General features: G+C 38.5%; 1 long non-coding RNA gene across 1 annotated transcript; it reads right to left on the bottom strand.

Moving 5' to 3' along the window:
- Positions 1-5,494: 5,494 nt before the first annotated feature.
- Positions 5,495-17,992, bottom strand: LOC131922366 (uncharacterized). The gene is made up of 3 exons (XR_009382256.1): positions 17,887-17,992; positions 7,560-7,628; positions 5,495-5,743 (listed from the first exon to the last, which is right to left on the bottom strand). It is a non-coding gene; the product is annotated as an uncharacterized LOC131922366 (long non-coding RNA).
- Positions 17,993-18,503: the final 511 nt, after the last annotated feature.

Below are 18,503 nucleotides of genomic sequence, written 5' to 3'. Positions count from 1 at the left end.
TGTGACAGCACATGATGGAAGCAATTGAAGGAAGGCAGGTGTTATCTGAACTCACAGTTCTAGGGCACACACAGTCCATCACGGTGAAGAAGGCATGGCAGCAGGAACATGGGCCTCTGGTCACAAGACATCTACAGGGAGGAAGCAGACAGAAGTAAGTGTTGGTGCTCAGCTGACTTTCTTCTTCTCATTCATTTTGGGGTCTAATCCATGGAATGTTTTCACCCTATTCATGGTGAGTCTTCCTATCTCAAGGAACCCAATATAGAATCCAACAATTACCTATCAGAGAAGCGTAACTAATTTGATTTCAAGATCTTCAGCTGTAATGAGGTCCAATCTATCTGGAACACAGGCAACTCTAAGGAGTTGAGTAATTAATCCATGTTTCACTCAGAGAACCAGCCATCAGAGAATGCAATGGATTTACATTCTAAAGATGACTTCCACATACTCTTTAGCCAGATGGTGAGGGGAATAGAAACAAGCTGCAAATCATTTTAAAGTTTAGACTTTCCTCTCTGGTCAGGTGGTCAGTGTTGTCACTGAGATTACGTCATTTGTCTTTTCTCTTTGCTATCTTCTCTCTGTAGCAGGGGCAATTCTACTGTCCATCTTCATCATCTCTGTGCAGCAGGAGGCGGGTTCACAAGCACCAGGACCTCTCATGCTTTCCTCTCAAGCTTCCTAGGTTACAGATTAACTCAGAACAAACAAACCATTAGCAGTGTGTTGTATATAATCCTAAGGAATAAAATACAAATGTGCTTCTATAATAGAGTCTATAAGGGACCCCTATCAATCTACCTGTGAGTCAGACAACCTGTGAGTTAGACAGGTGGCAGTTTCCAGGTTCTCCTTGGCTATGATGAACCCTATAGAAAAAAAGGAAGGAAGGAAGGAAAAGAGAGAAGGAAAGGAAAAGAAGAAAAAAGCAAAAGAAAACTGGGTCTAGAGAGATAGTTCAGTGGTTAAGAGCACTGGATGGTCTTCCAGAGGACCAGGTTCAATTCCCAACACACAGTGGATGATCACACCCTTCTGTAACTCCAGTTCCAAGGGAAAAATTGCCTCATTGGCATCCTTGGATACCAGGCCCTCATGTGGCACACAACATACATGCAGGCAAAACATCCATACACATAAAATAAAAATTTTAAGACATTGAAAACAAAACATACGTGTATACTCTGATATGTTTTTTTTGTGATCACTGAGAAATGTGCCCAGCATTAAGTTAGGCAGTGTGACTGCAGACTTGCTATAGTAAAGCTCCTATAGAGCCATCCAGAGACAGGAGCACTACTCAGTTGACAGTAGTTTTTGAAGAAGAATACAAAAGAAATCTCTCTCAAATCTTGTCTCCCCTTCTGTCTTCCATAGTATGCTGAGATACAATTCCATATCCCACCCTCCATTTCATGCCAGAGGCAGTGATAGTTTATATGTAAAACCTCAAGTACATTAAGTGTAGGCACTTGGCCTGCTCAATTGTCCATTGAAATGAGGCCTTTTACATATTATCACCACCAGGTGGCACCTGAAGCACAAGTTTGACAATGGATGGCACACCACCCAGTTTGTGCTGATATGGTGTGGAAGTTGAATCTGTGGCTTCTGGGTTCCAGCTGTGACAAACCTCCCTGAAGACATTCTGTGCACCATATGAAGTTTTAAGAGAGTCCTTCAATGTGCATGAGACAGGAAGGGGGAAAAGCTTAGAAACGTGCTGCAGGACTCAGCCTGTCTTTGCAGCAGGAGGCTTTTTCTTTACTCAGTCAGATCCTTTGCAAATTTCAGTGTGTAGAGAGCTCCCCAACTGTGGAAGTCCCTCACTTTGCAGCCATCATTGTGGCGAGCAGATCTCCCATCTGTCTTCCAACATCTGTCGTCTTTTTCTACCTGCTCACTTCTGGGAGTGTGGAGAGCAGTTTCAGAACTTCATTCCATTCGGATCATGGAGGGGAGCATGGGGGCCAGGGATGATGGCAGGCAAGAGTGGTGATGGAGAAGTAGCTACATCCTGCTGCATAGGCCAAGAGCTGCCTCTAGACCTATATCCAGACTTAAGACAAAGCGGGCTCTTAGAGGCGAGAGAAAAGGAGAGTTCATGAGGAGATGCGATTCACTACTAAGAGCTTCATGAGTTTGCTCATTCATTCAAGCACAAGTCTAGGAAATATGTGTTTGAGTCAATGTTAAGGGAATGGGGTATTGTTGGAAAGAATATAAAACTGGATCAGCCTGATTTTATTGATGTGAGCCCTCTGAGTGGATAGTCTAGTTTCGTGTGGAATCTTGCACAGTTAAAAAAAATATGGTGGCAAAAGTTTGCTTGAATGGTGGACTGAAGCATTTGTGAAAAGATGGCCTACTGAAAGGGAGTTGGAGTTGCCTAATTCCCCCTGACTTAGTGCTGATGAGATTTTTAAGGCTCAGGGAAATTGCAATGCTAGAATGGGTATGCTGGGTAAAACCTAATCCTCCACAATATGAAGGCTCAGAAGAGCTGCTCATCACTTATCCTATAAGATGCAAAATGGTGAGAGGGCACCAGCACATTTGAAGTGTTTTGTTGACATCCTTCTTCTTGCGCCAGACCTTTGGGTTAGAAATGCTGCTGTTCAGGTAGATGAATTAAATGAAAGGAGTTTAATTCTGTTCCATGGTAGCAGTGACCCAGTGGCAACACTGAATCACCAAAGGCAGAGTGACCACAGTTATTGTAATAGGCAGCACAATCAAAGTGATTTTTATATAGGCATGACTCGTATGGACCTTTGGTAATGCCTAATCAATTGTGATGCTTCCAGGCTTTTAAGATTGTGTGTGTATGTGTGTGTGTGTGTGTGTGTGTGTGTGTGTGTGTGTGTGTGACAGGTATAAGATCATACATAATTCTCAAAAGAAAGAAAGGCTACATTGGATTCTGACAAAACGGAAACTCAGAATGTCAATCAGTTTCTGGACTTGAGGAAGTTTGCAGACCATGAACCCCTTAAAAGAAGCCAGATTCCCCTGAGGAAGGACCTTGATAAAAATATCTATAAGTATTCCAAAGAACATGTGGCCCTCCAAATAAATAGGGACTCATGGAGGTCAGGTGATTAATGGAGTTTTGGCTAAAGTTCAACTCATAGTACATCCTGTAGGTCTCTGAACTTATCCTGTGATTATTTCCCCAGTCCCAGAATGTATAAATGGAATAGATACACTTAGATTTTGGCAGAAATCACATCGGTTCCATGCCCTGTGGGGTAAGGGCTATTATGGTTGGAAAGACTAAATGGAAGTCCTTAGAGTTGCCTATGCCAAGGAAAATGATTATCAAAAACAGTATCACATCCATCCCTAGAGTAAATGCAGAAATTATTGCCTCCATTAAGAACTTAAAAGCCTCGGGGGGGAGGGGGGTTCCACCACTTCTCCCTTTAACTCTTCTATCTTTCAAGTATAGGAAACAGATGGATTGTGGAGAATGACAGCTGGCTATCAAAAACTCAAATCAGGCAGTGACTTTGATTGCAGCTGCTGTATAAGATATGGTGTCTTTACCTGAGCAGATTAATACATCCCCTAATACATGATATGCTGGATAGTTTTATGTCAACTTGACACAAGCTAAAAATCGGAAGGGTGCTTCAATTAAGAAAATGTCTCCGTAAGATCTGGTTGTAGGCAAGCCTGTAGTCATTTTCTTAATTATTGATTGACGGGGGAAGACACAGCCCATTGTAGGTTGTAGTATCCCTGCACTGGTGGTCCTAGATTCTATAGGAAAGGAGGCTGAGAAGCATGATGAAAGAGCTAGTTAACAGCACTCCATGGCCTCTGCATTAGCTCCTGCCTCCAATTTCCTACCCTGTTTGAGTTCCTTTATTGACATCCTATGATGATAACAGCCACATAAAAATGTAAGCCCAAACCCCTTTCCTTTGGTCTTCATGTTTCATCACAGCAACAGAAACCTTAAGACATATAGTCTGCAGATATTGATCTAGCAAATGCCCTTTTTGGGGGTGGGCGAGATACATTCATAAGGGACACCAGAAGGAACTGGCTTTCAGTTGGCAAGGTCAACAGTATAGCTTCACAGTTTTACCTCAAAGTGCTATTCTCCAGCCCTGTACCGTAACATAGTCAGGTGGGCTTTGGATCCTATATCTCTTCCACAAAATATCACATTGTTGCAGTATATTGATGACATTATGCTGACTGGACCAAGTGAGCAGGAGGTAACAACCATTTTGAACTAACTCATTGGTAACATATATGCACATAAGAGGATGAGGAATAGACCCAACCAAAATTCAAGGGCCTTCTACCTCAGGGAAATTCTGAGGAGTCCAGTGGTGTAGTGAATGCATACATATTCCTTTGCCTGTACATATGTCTTTGTGCTGTATCAATTCTTGGTCTCTGGAGAGACTGAAAAGGCCATTGGATCTTTTGGGAGTTAAATATAGTTGTGAGCCTCCTTGTGGGTGCTGGCAATTGCACCTGGGTCCTCTGAAAGAGTAAAAAGTGCTCTTAACTGCTGGGCCATCACTCCAGCCCCAACAAATTACTGTTTCAAACTATTGAGGTAAACTGAATCCAACTTGTCTGTAATGAAAGTTTCTACCTTGGTGTATTATTTTAAAGGCTTTTTTAAGTTAAAGGTGTCTTTTATAAGGTTTATAGATCACAAATGCACCATTTGAATTGTTGTAGAATAAAATATACTTATTTGACCAGAACCTAGATTATTTTCCCTGTTTGGTAACATTTTTCTCATTTTTTTATTGTTTAAACCACTTTTTCAATTTATATAAATTTTGATCTATTCTTCCCCTCTCCCAAGTCCTTCCAGATTCTCTCCCCTTCTACCCACCCAACTTTAAGTTCTTTCTCAAAAAAAACCACAACCCCAATACAACAACAATATTATGAATGCCATTAGAACAACAGCTAAAAAGAAAAAAAGAAATAACCAACAACCACCCAACTTTAAGTTCTTTCTCAAAAAATAAAACACAACAACCCCAATACAACAACATTACCAATGCCATTAGAACAACAGCTAAAAAAGAAAAAAAGAAATAACCAACAAACTACAGGCAAATCAAAATATACAAAAAAAAAAAAACCTGTGGAGTCCATTATAGGCTTGTCAGCCACTCTTGAACATGAATCATGTATTAGAGTGGTGGATATACCCAGTTTGACTTTATTGGAGAGAACACATTTCACAGTTCCATTGTTAATCTTTACCCTAGTGATTAGGTTTTCCTTCATTCATTCATATTCACCTTTTCATAATCTAACAAAATAAAACAAATATTATTACAACAAAGTTGGACAAGCAAAGGAAAAGAGGCCAAGAGAAGGCAGAAAATCAGATACCCAGAAATTCTCTCACTCAGGACTCACATAATACATGTGTAAAGGACCTGGTGCAGACCCAGGCAGACCCTGTGCATGCTGCCTCAGCCATGGGTCTTCATATGAGCTTTGCTCATATTAGTTTAGAAGGCCTTGTTTTCTTGGTGTCCTCCATCCCTCCTGGCTATTCCACTCTTTCTGCCTCCTCTTCTGCAGGGTCCCCTGAGCTTTGAGAGGAGTGATTTGATGAAGAAATTCCATTGAGGGTTGAGTGTTCAAAGGTCTCTCACTGGCCAATTATGTCTGTTTATGAGTCACTATATTTGTTCCAATCTTGCAGGAAGCATCTCCTCTGATGATGGCTGAGCAAGGCACTGATCTATGAGAATAGCAGAATACCATTAGGAGTCATTTTATAACTACATCTTTTTTTCCTTTTTCAGACTAGTAGTATTTGGTTTTCCCCTAGGTCCCTGGGCTATCTAGACTCGGGTTCTTGGTCAGCCAAGCAGTATCTGCTATGCATTTCATCTCATGGAGTAGGACCTAAGTCAAATCAGTTATTGGTTGGTTACTCCCAAAAAGCTTTGTGCCACCATTGCCCTCGAATATCTTGCAAGCAATACAACATTGTAGATAAAGGGTTTGTGGCTAGCTTAGTGTATAAGTTTCTCTTTTGGTAGAATACAAAATACCTTATTGTACCAAAATGTTAGAACATCGGGGTCAAGAATCTATAGTGGAGAATACCCTTGAACTCAATGGCACAGGAAAAGTCTGCTTGAACAGAACACCATAAACACAGACAGCAAGATGAACAATTAATAGATGAGACCTCATGAAACTTTGAAACTTCTTCACAGATAATGATACCTTCATTCATACAAGGTGGCAACCTACAGAATCAGAAATGTTGTTGGTTTGTTTTTTCAAACTGGCACAGCCGTATCTGATGTGAATGGTAAAAATCAAAAGGCCAGCACAACTGCTTGACAAAGATCCACCTGCTTGACATGATGGCCACTGTGCCACCTTTGGTTTTCATCTCCACCTCTTGCATACTTGGGGGACCTTTATTATTTGTACAATTTGGAGATATTGGATTGATGGAACATTTCTTATGAATCATTATGCCTTCTTCCAGGTGTACTGCTTCTAAACTTCCCCAGGGAAGTCCTGAACATACTACCTCTCCAGCTTTTAGGGAAATATCTTTATCTACTTGAAGGTCTTCCTTACACCTTGAAGGTTGGAACACACATAAAGAAGCCAAAGGTCTCTTTATGAAGCTATGCAACATTCTTGAAACTTCCATTCCTGTACTTACTCAGGAACAAGATAATCAAAACAAAGAAAACTTTAAAAGGTCAACAAGATTCGGTGGGCTAGAGGAATTGGCCACAGATCAGATTGCAAGCCTCTTCCCACTATACACTCAGGCAATTACATGGCATATACAGGGACAAAGTTAGATTAGCTGAAGTTACCTCCGCTCTAGACAGAGACATTTATTGATAAGCAAAGAATGGAGTGGAAAGATGATTTTAAAAAATGAGGTGTCAGGACCTCCTTTTCTTAGAAAAATTAGCACATGCAGAGCCATTGTGGTGTCATATGACCAAGGAACAACAGAATGCTAGGATTAGACATATAAATATTATATAAATAAATAAATAAATTATAAACATTGTGTTATGCCAGAATTTAAATAATAACTGCAGCAGCTTTGGTCTGAGACTTTTCTTGGGCACTCTGACCACTAAAAGTTAATAATATACTGCTTGGGACATGGCAATATACCTAGGCTGGCTTGAAGATTTTGTTTTGGTCTAGCATCCATGAAGCGACCAAAGCTACCAGCCTGAGAATAGGCTGTCATATGTCATATGTCTCTTGATTTTTAAAAATTGGGTTGTGGAGTTAATGAGTAAAAATAACTCTGTTTATTAATGATGTCAAAACTTGAGGGAAAATAATTGGAAATGATAACTCTGTTCTCTCTAAGTTTATTAATTGTGACTAAAAGATGAGCAAGAGAAAGTGAAACACATATCCAAAAACAAAAATGTTATAATCTATGTGTCGGAACAACATAAATTTATCCATGCTTATTGAGTTCTGTATAAATAAAAAAGCACTTTGATTGCTAGTCAGTCAGACTGCAAGATTATCTCCACCACCATGGCTTGACTCACCTCCTTCTCTCACCAACTCTTACATCCTCTGCTGGGACCTGTCCACCACTGGGGATAGCTGACATCCAACTACACATTAGATAGAGTGTTAATATCCAAAATTCATTTAAAAAACTAAATATCAAAAAAAACCCAAATAATCCAATTAAAAATTCTTTAAACAGAATTCTCAATAGAGGAAACTTAAATGTCTGAGAAACACTTATAGAAGAGTTCAACATTTTGTCATCACAGAAATGCAAATCCAAACTACTTTGAAATTCCATCTTACACCTGTCAGAATGGCAAGATCAATAACAAAAGTGACAGCTCATGCTGGCAAGGGTGTGGAACAAGGGGGACACTCTTCATTGCTGGTCAGATTGCAAACCCATACCACTACTACGGAAATCAATGTGAAGGCTGCTCAATAAGATTGAATTTGTTCTATCTCAAGATTCAACTATACCATTCTTAGGTAAACACACAAAGGATGTCTTGTCACAGAGACACTTGTTCAAACATGTTGAATATTGCTCCATTCATAATAGCCAGAAATTGGAAACAATTTAGATGTCCCCCAAAAGAAGATTAGAAAAAGAAAATGTGGTACATTTACACAATGGAATATTACTCAGCCTTTTAAAAAAAATGACATCATGAAAGTTTTAGGCAAATGCATGGAATTAGAAAAAAAATCATCCTCCGTGAGGTAATTTAGACCCAGAAAGACAAATATGGTATGCATTAACTTTTTTGTGGATATTGGCTGTTAAGACAATCATAACCATGCTCTAGTCCACAGAGCCACAGAGCATAGGTACAGAGTAAAGGACTGGGGAACAGATAGATCTCATTAAGAAAGAAAAACAGAATATAAAGTTATTGATGAATGGAGGGGCTGGAGTGGGAGAATAAATTGGGGAAGGGAAAGGGAGAGAGGGGGAAAACAAGAAGAGACAGATAAAATTGAGGGGCATTTGAGGGGTAGATGTTAGTTTCTACCTAACACAGTAGAAACTTCCTAAATATATACATATATGAAGGTGATCTATATAAAATCACCAAATAACAGGAGAAATAGAGTCCAAGCTGCTCGTCTCTTGTCACCCAATGAAGCTTCTACTACTTCATTGGGTGACACCTAATTGAAGTGTTGGCCAAAGGGAATCCCATGGGAATCTCCAAAAAATCCATGCTGTTGTTTTCCCCATCAATCACTAAGAAAATGTCCAACACCAATAGTACCTCCCTGAGACACAGAATCTGCCAGCTCCAAATAGAACAAGAGCTAAATCTGGACCCAGAGTGGTCCTCTGAGACACAGAAACAGCAAGCATAGATAAGACCAAGAGCAGCTCGCTCAGACACAAGCACCTCTTGCACCTATTGGAGGAAGACATAGGTAGATGCCAATGAAAAAATATATACAACAACATAAAGAGAAATATGGCATCACTAGAACCTAGTAGTTCTACAACAGCAAGACCTGGCCATCACACCATATAAGAAGCAGAAGAAAGCGACCTTAAAAATAACTTCATGAAGATGATAGAGGCCTTTAAAGAGGAAATGAAAAATTCCTTTACAGAAATTGAGGAAAAGACAAAGGATTGGAAGAAGTCAATAAATCCCTTAAAGAAAGGCAAGAAAACCATGAAAAAAGCAATTAAACAGGTGAAGGAAACAATTCAAGACCTTAAAATAGAAATAGAAACAATGAAGAAGACACAAGCTGAAGAAATGCTGGAAATAGAAAATCTGAGTAAATGAACAGGAACTACAGATGCAAGCAAAACTGACAGAGTACAAGAGATGGAAGAGAGAATCTCTGGTGTGGAGGATACAATAGAGGAAATAGATTCATCAGTCAAAGAAAATACTAAAGCCAAAAAAGTCATAACACTAAAGGTACAGGAAATCTAGGACACCATGAAAAGGTCAAACCTAAGAATAATTGGGATCTAAGAAGGAGAAGAATATCAACTCAGGGGCACAGAAAATGTATTCAACAAAATCATGGAAGAAAAATTTCCCAACTTAAAGAAGGAATACTTATGAAGATATAAGAAGCTTATAAAACACCAAATAGACTAGACCCCCCTAAAAAAAGTCCCCTCACCACATAATAATTAAACCACTAAACATACAGAATAAAGAAATAATATTAAGAGCAAAAAGGGAAAAGGTCAAGTAACACAAAAAAGGCAGATCCATCACAATAACACCCAACTTCTCAATAGAGACTCTGAAAGCTAAAAGGGCCTGGACAGATGTAATGCAGACACTAAGAGACCACAGATGCCAGCCTAGAATACTATACCAAGAAAAGCTTTCAGTCACCATAGGTGGAGTGAACAATACATTCCAAGTCAAAATCAGATTTAAACAATACCTATCCACAAATACAGCCATACAGAAAGTACTAGAAACAAAACTCCAACCTAAGGAAGTCAGATGCACCCTCAAAAACACAGGCAATAGATAACCCAAAGCAGCAAATCCCAAGGAAGGGAAATACATTCACACTAACACCAAAAGATAACAGGAATTAACAGTCACTGGCCATTAATATCCCATAATACCAATGGACTGAATTTGCCTATAAAAAGACACAGGCTAACAGAATGGATATGAAAACAGAATCCATCCTTCTGCTGCATACATGAAACGCACCTCAACTTCAAAGACAGACACTACCTCAGAGTAAAAGACTGGGAAAAGACTTTCCAATCAAATGGACTTAAGAAGCAAGCTGGTGTAGCTATCCTAATATCTAACAAAATAGACTTCCAACTCAAATCAGTCAAAAGAGATCAGGGAGGACATTACATATTTATCACAGAAAAAAATCGCCAAGATGAAGTCTCAAAATTCTGAACATTTATGCCCCAGATACAAGGGCACCCACATATGTAAAAGAAACATTACTAAAGCTTACATTATACATCAAACCCAACACATTAACAGTGGGAGACTTCAACACCCCACTCTTACCAATAGACAGATCTGTGAGACAGAAACTTAACAGAGAAATAAGGGAACTACAGACGTTATGACTCAAATGGACTTAATAGATATCTACAGAACACTCGACCCTAACAAAAAAAGAGTGTATCTCCTTTTTAGCACCTCATGGAAACTTTCCTAAAAATAACTACATACTCAGTCACAAAGCAGATCAAAAAAATTGGAATAACCTCCTGTATCTTATTGGACCACGATGGCTTAAAGGTAGACTTCAACAGCAACAAAAATTACAGAAAGCCTACAGTCTCATGGAAACTGAATAATGCTCATCTGAATAACCAACGGATCAAGGGAGAAGTAAAGAAATAAATTAAAGACTTCTAGAATTCAATGAAAATGAATGTACCACATACCCAAACTTATTGAACATATGAAAGAGTGCTAAGAGGAATATTCATAGCACTAAATGCCCACATAAAGAAGTTGGAGAAATCTCACACTACTGACTTAACAGGACACCTATAAGCTCTAGAACAAAAAGAAGCAAAGTCACCCAGGAAGAATAGATGCAAGGAAATAATCAAATTGAGAGCTGAAATCAATAAAATAAAAACAAAGAGAACAATACAAATAATCAATGAAACAAAGAGTTGGTTCTTTGACAAAATCAACAAGATAGATAAACCCTTATCCAATCTAACCAAAAGGCAGAGAGAGAACATCTAAATAACCAAAATCAGAAACACAAAAGGAGACATAGCAATAGACAAGAAGGACATACAGAGAATCATCAGGTCATACTTCAAAAACCTGCACTCCACAAAATTGAAAAATCTAAAAGAAATGGACAATTTTTTGGATAGGTACCACATACCAAAATTAAATCAAGACCAGAAAAACAATTTAAATAAACCTATAACCCCTAAGGAAATAGAAACAGTCATTAAAAGTCTCCCAACCAAAAGAAGCCCAGGACCAGATGGTTTCAGTGCAGCATTCTATCAGAATTTCAAAGCAGAGCTAATACCAATACTCTTCAAATTATTCCACACAATAGAAACAGAAGAAACATTGGCAAACTCTTTTTTATAAGGCTACAGTTACTCTGATACCCAAACCACACAAAGATACAACAAAGAAAGAGAAATACAGATCAATCTCCCTCATGAACATTGTTGCAAAGATACTCAATAAAATACTGGCAAACCAAGTCCAAGAACATATCAAAGAAATTATCCACCATGATCAAGTAGGCTTCATCCCAGAGATGCAGAGATGGTTCAACATGCAAAAATCTGTCAATGTAATACACCATATAAACAAACTGAAAGAAAAAAAAAACACATGATCATTTCATTAGATGCTAAAAAAGCCTTTGACAAAATCCAACACCCATTCATGATAAAAGTCTTGGAAAGATCAGGAATACAAGGAACATACCTAAACATAATAAAGGCAATTTACAGCAAGTCGACAGCCAACATCAATGTAAATGGAGAGAAACTCAAAGTGATTCCACTAAAATCAGGAACAAGACAAGGCTGTCTGCTCTCCCCATATCTATTCAATATAGTACTTGAAGTTCTAGCTAGAGCAATAAGACAACCAAAAGAGATCAAGGGGATACAAATTGGAAAGGAAGAAGTCAAACTTTCCCTGTTTGCAGACAATATGATAGTATATATGTGACCCAAAAAATTATACCAGGGAACTCCTAGAGCTGATAAACATCTTCAGTAATGTGGCAGGATATAAGATTAACTAAAAAAAAATTAGTAGCTCTCCTAAATACAAATGATAAACAGGCTGAGAAAGTAATCAGAGAAATACTACCCTTTACTATAGCCACAAATAATATAAAATACCTTGGGGTAACTCTAACTAAGCAAGTGAAAGACCTGTATGATAAGAACTTTAAGTCTCTGAAGAAAGAAATTAAAGAAGATATCAGAAAATGGAAAGATCTCCCATGCTCATGAATAGGTAGGATGAACATAGAAAAATGACAGTCTTACCAATAGCAATCTACAGATTCAACGCAATTCCCATCAAAATCCCAACACAATTCTTCACAGACCTGGAAAGAATAATACTAAACCTCATACAGAAAAACAACAAACCCAGGATAGCTAAAACAATCCTATACACCAAAGCCACCTCTAGAGGCATCACCATCCCCGACCTCAAGCCCTACTATAAAGCTATAATAATAAAAACAGCTTGGTATTGGCATAAAAACTGACATGTGGACCAAGGGAATTGAATTGAAGACTCTGACATTAACCCACACACCTATGAACATCTGATTTTTGACAAAGAAGCCAAAATTGTACATTGGAAAAAAGAAAGCATCTTCAACAAATGGTGCTGGCATAACTGGATGTCAACATGTAGAAGACTGCAAATAGATCCATATCTATCACCGTGCACAAAACTCAAGTCTAAGTGGATCAAAGACTTCAACATAAAACCAGTTATACTGGCCTGCCCCAGACCTCCCATCTGGACAAGAGGTGAGTGCCTGGGCTCAGACCCAGAGAGGTCTGCCCCTAGATCCCATCATCTCACTAGGTGCAGAAAAGGCATTTGACAAAATGCAACACCCCTTCATGAAAAAGGTCTTGGAGTGATCAGGAATACAGGGATCATACCTAAACATAATAAAGGCAATTTACAGCAAGCCAACAGCCAACATCAAATTAAATGGAGAGAAACTCAAAGCAATTCCACTAAAATCAGGAATGAGGCAAGGCTGTCCGCTCTCCCGATACTTATTCAACATAGTACTTGAAGTTCTAGCCAGAGCAATAAGACAACATAAAGAGATTAAGGGGATACAAATTGGAAAGGAAGAAGTCAAGCTTTCCCTATTTGCAGATGACATGATAGTATACTTGAGTGACTCAAAGATTCAACCAAGGAACTGATACAACTTATAAACACCTTCAGCAACATAGCAGGATACAAGATCAACTCAAAAAAAATCAGTAGCCCTCCTATATACAATTGACAAAGAGGCTGAGAAGGAAATCAGAGATACATCACCCTTTACAATAGCCACAAATGACATAAAATACCTTGGAGTAACACTAACCAAGCAAGTAAAGAAGCTATATGACAAGAACTTTAAGTCCCTGAAAAAGAAATTGAAGAAGATGTCAGAAAAAGGAAAGATCTTCCATGCTCATGGATAGGCAGGATTAACATGGTAAACATGGCAATCTTACCAAAAGCAATCTACAGATTCAATGCAATCCCCATTAAAATACCAACACAAGGAAAGATTAATACTCAACTTCATATGGAAAAACAAAAAAACCCAGGATAGCAAAAAGAATCTTGTACAATAAAACAACCTCTGGAGGCATCACAATCCCTGACCTCAAGCTCTACTATAGAGCTACAGTAATAAAAACAGCTTGGTTCTGGCGTAAAAACCAACAAGTGGACCAATGGAATCAAATTGAAGACCCTGACATTAATTCGCACACCTATGAACATATTTTTGACAAAGAAGCCAAAATTGTACAATGGAAAAAAGAAAGCATCTTCAATAAATGGTGCTGGCGTAACTGGATATCAACATGTAGAAGGCTGCAAATAGATCCATATCTGTCACCGTGCACAAAACTTAAGTCCAAGTAGATCATAGACCTCAACATAAATCCAGTTACTCTGAACCTGATAGAAGAGAAAGTAGGAAGTAGTCTTGAACGCATTGGCATAGGAGATCACTTGCTAAATATAACACCAGTAGCACAGACACTGAGAAAAAACAATCAATCAATGGGACCTCTTGAACTGAGAAGCTTTTTTAGAGCCAAGGATATTTTCAACAAGGCAATGCGACAGCCTACAGAATGGAAAAAGGTCTTCACCAACACCACATCTGACAGAGGACTGATATCCAGAATATATAAAGAACTCAAGAAATTAGACATCAAAATGCCCAACAGTCCAATTAAGAAATGGGCTATAGAACTAAACAGAGAATTCTCAACAGAGGAAAATCAAATGGCTGAAAGACAGTTAAAGAATTGCTCAACATCCCTAATCATCAGGGAAATGCAAATCAAAACTACTCTCAGATACCACCTTACACCTGTCAAAATGGCTAAGATCAAAATCACTGAAGACAGCTTATGCTGGAGAGGATGTGGAGCTAGGGGAACTCTCCTCCACTGCTGGTGGGAATGCAAGCTTGTACAACCACTTTGGAAATCATTATGGTGCTTTCTTAGAAAATTAGGAATCAATCTTCCCCAAGACCCAGCTATACCACTCTTGGGCATATACCCAAGGAATGCTCAATTATCCCACAAGGACACTTGCTCAACTATGTTCATAGCAGCTTTATTCACAACAGCCAGAATCTGGAAACAACCTAGATGTCCCTCAACTGATGAATGGATAAGGAAATTGGGGTACATTTACACAATTGAGTATTACTTGGCTATAGAAAACAGTGACCTCATGAAATTTGCAGGCCAATGGATGTAACTAAAAAAAAAATCATTCTGATGAGGTAACTCAGACCCAGAAAGTCAGACATGGACTGTCCTCACTCATAATTGGATATTACAAGTAAAGTATAAGATAACTAACCTACAATCTACAGCTGCAGAGAGGCTAGATAATAAGGACAGCTCAAAAAGAGATGCATGGATTTCCCTGGGAAGGGGAAATAGAAGAGATCTCCTGGGTAAACTGGGGGTGGAGTGGGTGGAGGGATGTGAACTTGAGGGAGAAGTTTGGGTGGGCTCGGTGTGGGAGGCAGGTTGGGGGCCCAACAGAGGGGGAGAGTAAGGAAAGAGACATCTTGAAGCGGGGACCATTTCAGGGGTAGGAAGAAACCTGGCACCAGGGAAGCACACAGGAATCTACAAGAATACCCCAGCTAAGACTCCTAGCAATAGTGGAGAGGGTGCCTGAACTGGCCATCTACTGTAATCAGATTGGTGACTACCCTAATTGTCATCAGATATACTCTGTAGTAACTGATAGGAGCAAATGCAGAGATCCACAGCCAACCACTAGGCTGAGCTCTGGGAATTTTGCTGAAGAAAGGGAGGAAAGATTGTATGAGCCATGGGAGTCATGGTGAGGAAGCCCACAGAGACAGCTGACTTGAGCTCGTGGGAGTTTACAAACTGTGGACCAATAGTTAGGGAGTGTGCGTGTAACCAACCTAGGCCCTCTGCATGTGTGTGACAGTTGTGTAGCTTGGTCACTTTGTAAAGCTCCTAGAGTGAAAGCAGGACCTGTCCCTGGTATTTAGCTGGCTTTGGGGAACCTGCTCCCCATGCTGCATTACCTTGGCCAGCCTTGAAGAAAGGGGAGGAACTTGGTCCTGCCTCAATTTGATGTGTCTTGCTTTGTTCAAGACCATGGGTGACCTGCCCCTTTCTGAATGAAGATGGGGTAAGGAAGACTGAAGAAGAGGGAACGGAAACTGGGGTCAGTATGTAAAATAAATGAAAAAAGTTAATGTTATCTAAACAAAAGAAAAGAAAAAAGGTATAATTCGTAATAGTGAATAAATAAAAGGAAGTTCCAAAAATCATATATTAGAGAAAAATGTGAGCTTTCCTAAAAAAGAAAGACTTGAATAAATGTGTAACAAGAAAATGAAGGAGGAATTACACTGAAATGGTATCAGCCTTCTTAAAGCTCTCTAGAGTGAAAAATCACAATCATCCAATAAAGAAAACAAAGAATAAACACATTTAAAAGATAGCCTGTATTCATAGATTTGGAGAACTTAAATCACTAAAATAACTATTACTGAAAGTGTACTACTGAAGTGAGTTTGTGTACTTTTTTCCTACACAGAACTAAAGAACCCAAAATGTGTCTGGAGGAGTAAAACCTCATCCCTTCTCAGAAGGCACTGTACCTCCTGACTTCAAAATGTACCCTGAAACTGTAGTTAATCAAAATAGCATGGCATTTGCAAGACACAGACTCATACAGCAGCATAAAAGAATAAAGATCCTGTGATGAACCCACACGTCTACAGAGAACTGAGTTTCAGTAAAGGTGATAAGGACACACATACTGGGAAAGGTCAATGTTTTTTGAAAATGCTGTCAGGGAAGTAGGGTAACCCACAAGGAAAACAGTCACCAATTGCATTAAAGAGACTATCATTAGAAAAGAAGAAAATATTTACAACTCCACATCTGACAGGGGTTTGGCATTTCAAGACATATAAGGAACTTAATAACTCAAGAAAAACAAACTACTCAATTTTATGTGTAGTAAATCTCAATAGACATTTCTCAAGGAAAGCATACAAAATGATTAATGGATATATGAGAAAGAAAATGCTAAACAGCACTAATCATCAGAGAAATGCAAATAGAAACCATTAAAAGAAAACAGCTTACCCCATAAGAATAGTTACTACTAAAAACACCAAAGAAATGTGATGTGATGTGTGGATGTGTGGATGTGGGGAAGGAAACTGTTGCATGCTGTAGGTGAAATGCAATATGCTAGGAAGGCTTCTCAAGATGTTAAAAAGTAGATTACTATATGATCAAGCTATCCCATTACTGGGATATATATCTAAAGGGAAAGGAAATCATTATGTTGAAAATGTTGTGGAGATATCTGGACGTCCATGTTCTCTTTAGCACTACTCACAGCAGACGAGAAATGAAGCTATCTGCCTAGAACTGACGAATGAGGTAAGAAAATGTTATGCACACACCTGTGTGAATATTATTTGTCCATAAAAAGGAAATTCTGTCATTTGCAACAACATGGATGAAACTCGGGGTTCATCCATGTCAAGTAAAATATTCCAGAAACATAAAGAAAAGTACTACACAATCTTATCTAGATAAAGAATCTAAAAAACTCACAGAGAGTAAAATGGTAGTCTCTAGAGGCTGGGTTAGTAAAGGATAGGAGGGATTAGAAAAGATTGATCAACAGGACTAAGCTATAGTTAGATAGCAGTGAGACTTCATTGTGCTACTGTCCAGAGGGTAATTATAGATAAGGATTATGTGCTGTATATCTTTAAAACCTAGCAGAAAACATTTGAAAAGTTTTAGGTACAAAGAAATGATAAATTCCTGGGTGAGTAGATATGTTTACCTTGTTATCGAATTGTACATGGTACTCCCCATATATATCTATAATTTTTGTGTTTCATTTAAAATAAAGCTAATTTTAATTTCAAAACTTAAAGACATCAATATTAATAAAACCTTACTTGAATTTACTACTGCATGAAATGGCATTATAAAAACATTTTTTCTCCACTTATTTCTAAAATGGTAGTTGCTGCTAGCCAGTGCATGATTTAATTTGGAATGTTATATCTTAAACTTAAAGACTGTCAAGTGATAAAAAAAAAATTGCATACTTTCATTTATGTCTGTCTGATGGTGGTGTCTCATTAAGTCCTCAGTCTCTCTTGGTGATGGTGCACACATTGGTGTTGATGATCGGACAGGTATGTTCTGTGACCTAGAGGTATCATGACAGTGGTACAGAAATAAATTAGACACTGACAAACACTCCTTCTCATGGCAGCACGCTGTAGGAGCAGATTATTAATTAAAATTTGATAGAATCATGCACAAATTTTCTTGAGAAATTGACCAAAATACTAGAACTAGCCTATTGTTTCTATATTAAAGTAGTGAGAACAATAGTTTCTAACTCCATGGAGACCATATCATCTATATTCCAAACTTATCATCTGCTCCACAAATCCCAGATTCATACATGTAGATATTTAATTAACATTCTCCCTCGAGTATAAAATAGGCATTTAAAAATGACAATGTTTAAAACAGAGTTCTTAATCCTCTCTCCAAAGCTTGCTCTTCCTCTATGCCTGTACATATTTGTAGAAGTTTACTTTAAGGCTTAAACACTTACCTTGAGTAAGATAATTCTTTCCTCTCACTCTTTCTCCATACGTGTAGCTCAGAACGCCTTCCCATCCCAAATATAACCTTAACGCCTCCTCTTCTT

This window comes from Peromyscus eremicus, chromosome 12 (genome assembly GCF_949786415.1).
Source record: "Peromyscus eremicus chromosome 12, PerEre_H2_v1, whole genome shotgun sequence".
Classification (NCBI taxonomy): domain Eukaryota; kingdom Metazoa; phylum Chordata; class Mammalia; order Rodentia; family Cricetidae; genus Peromyscus; species Peromyscus eremicus.
This window is presented reverse-complemented; position numbering and strand designations above follow the sequence as displayed.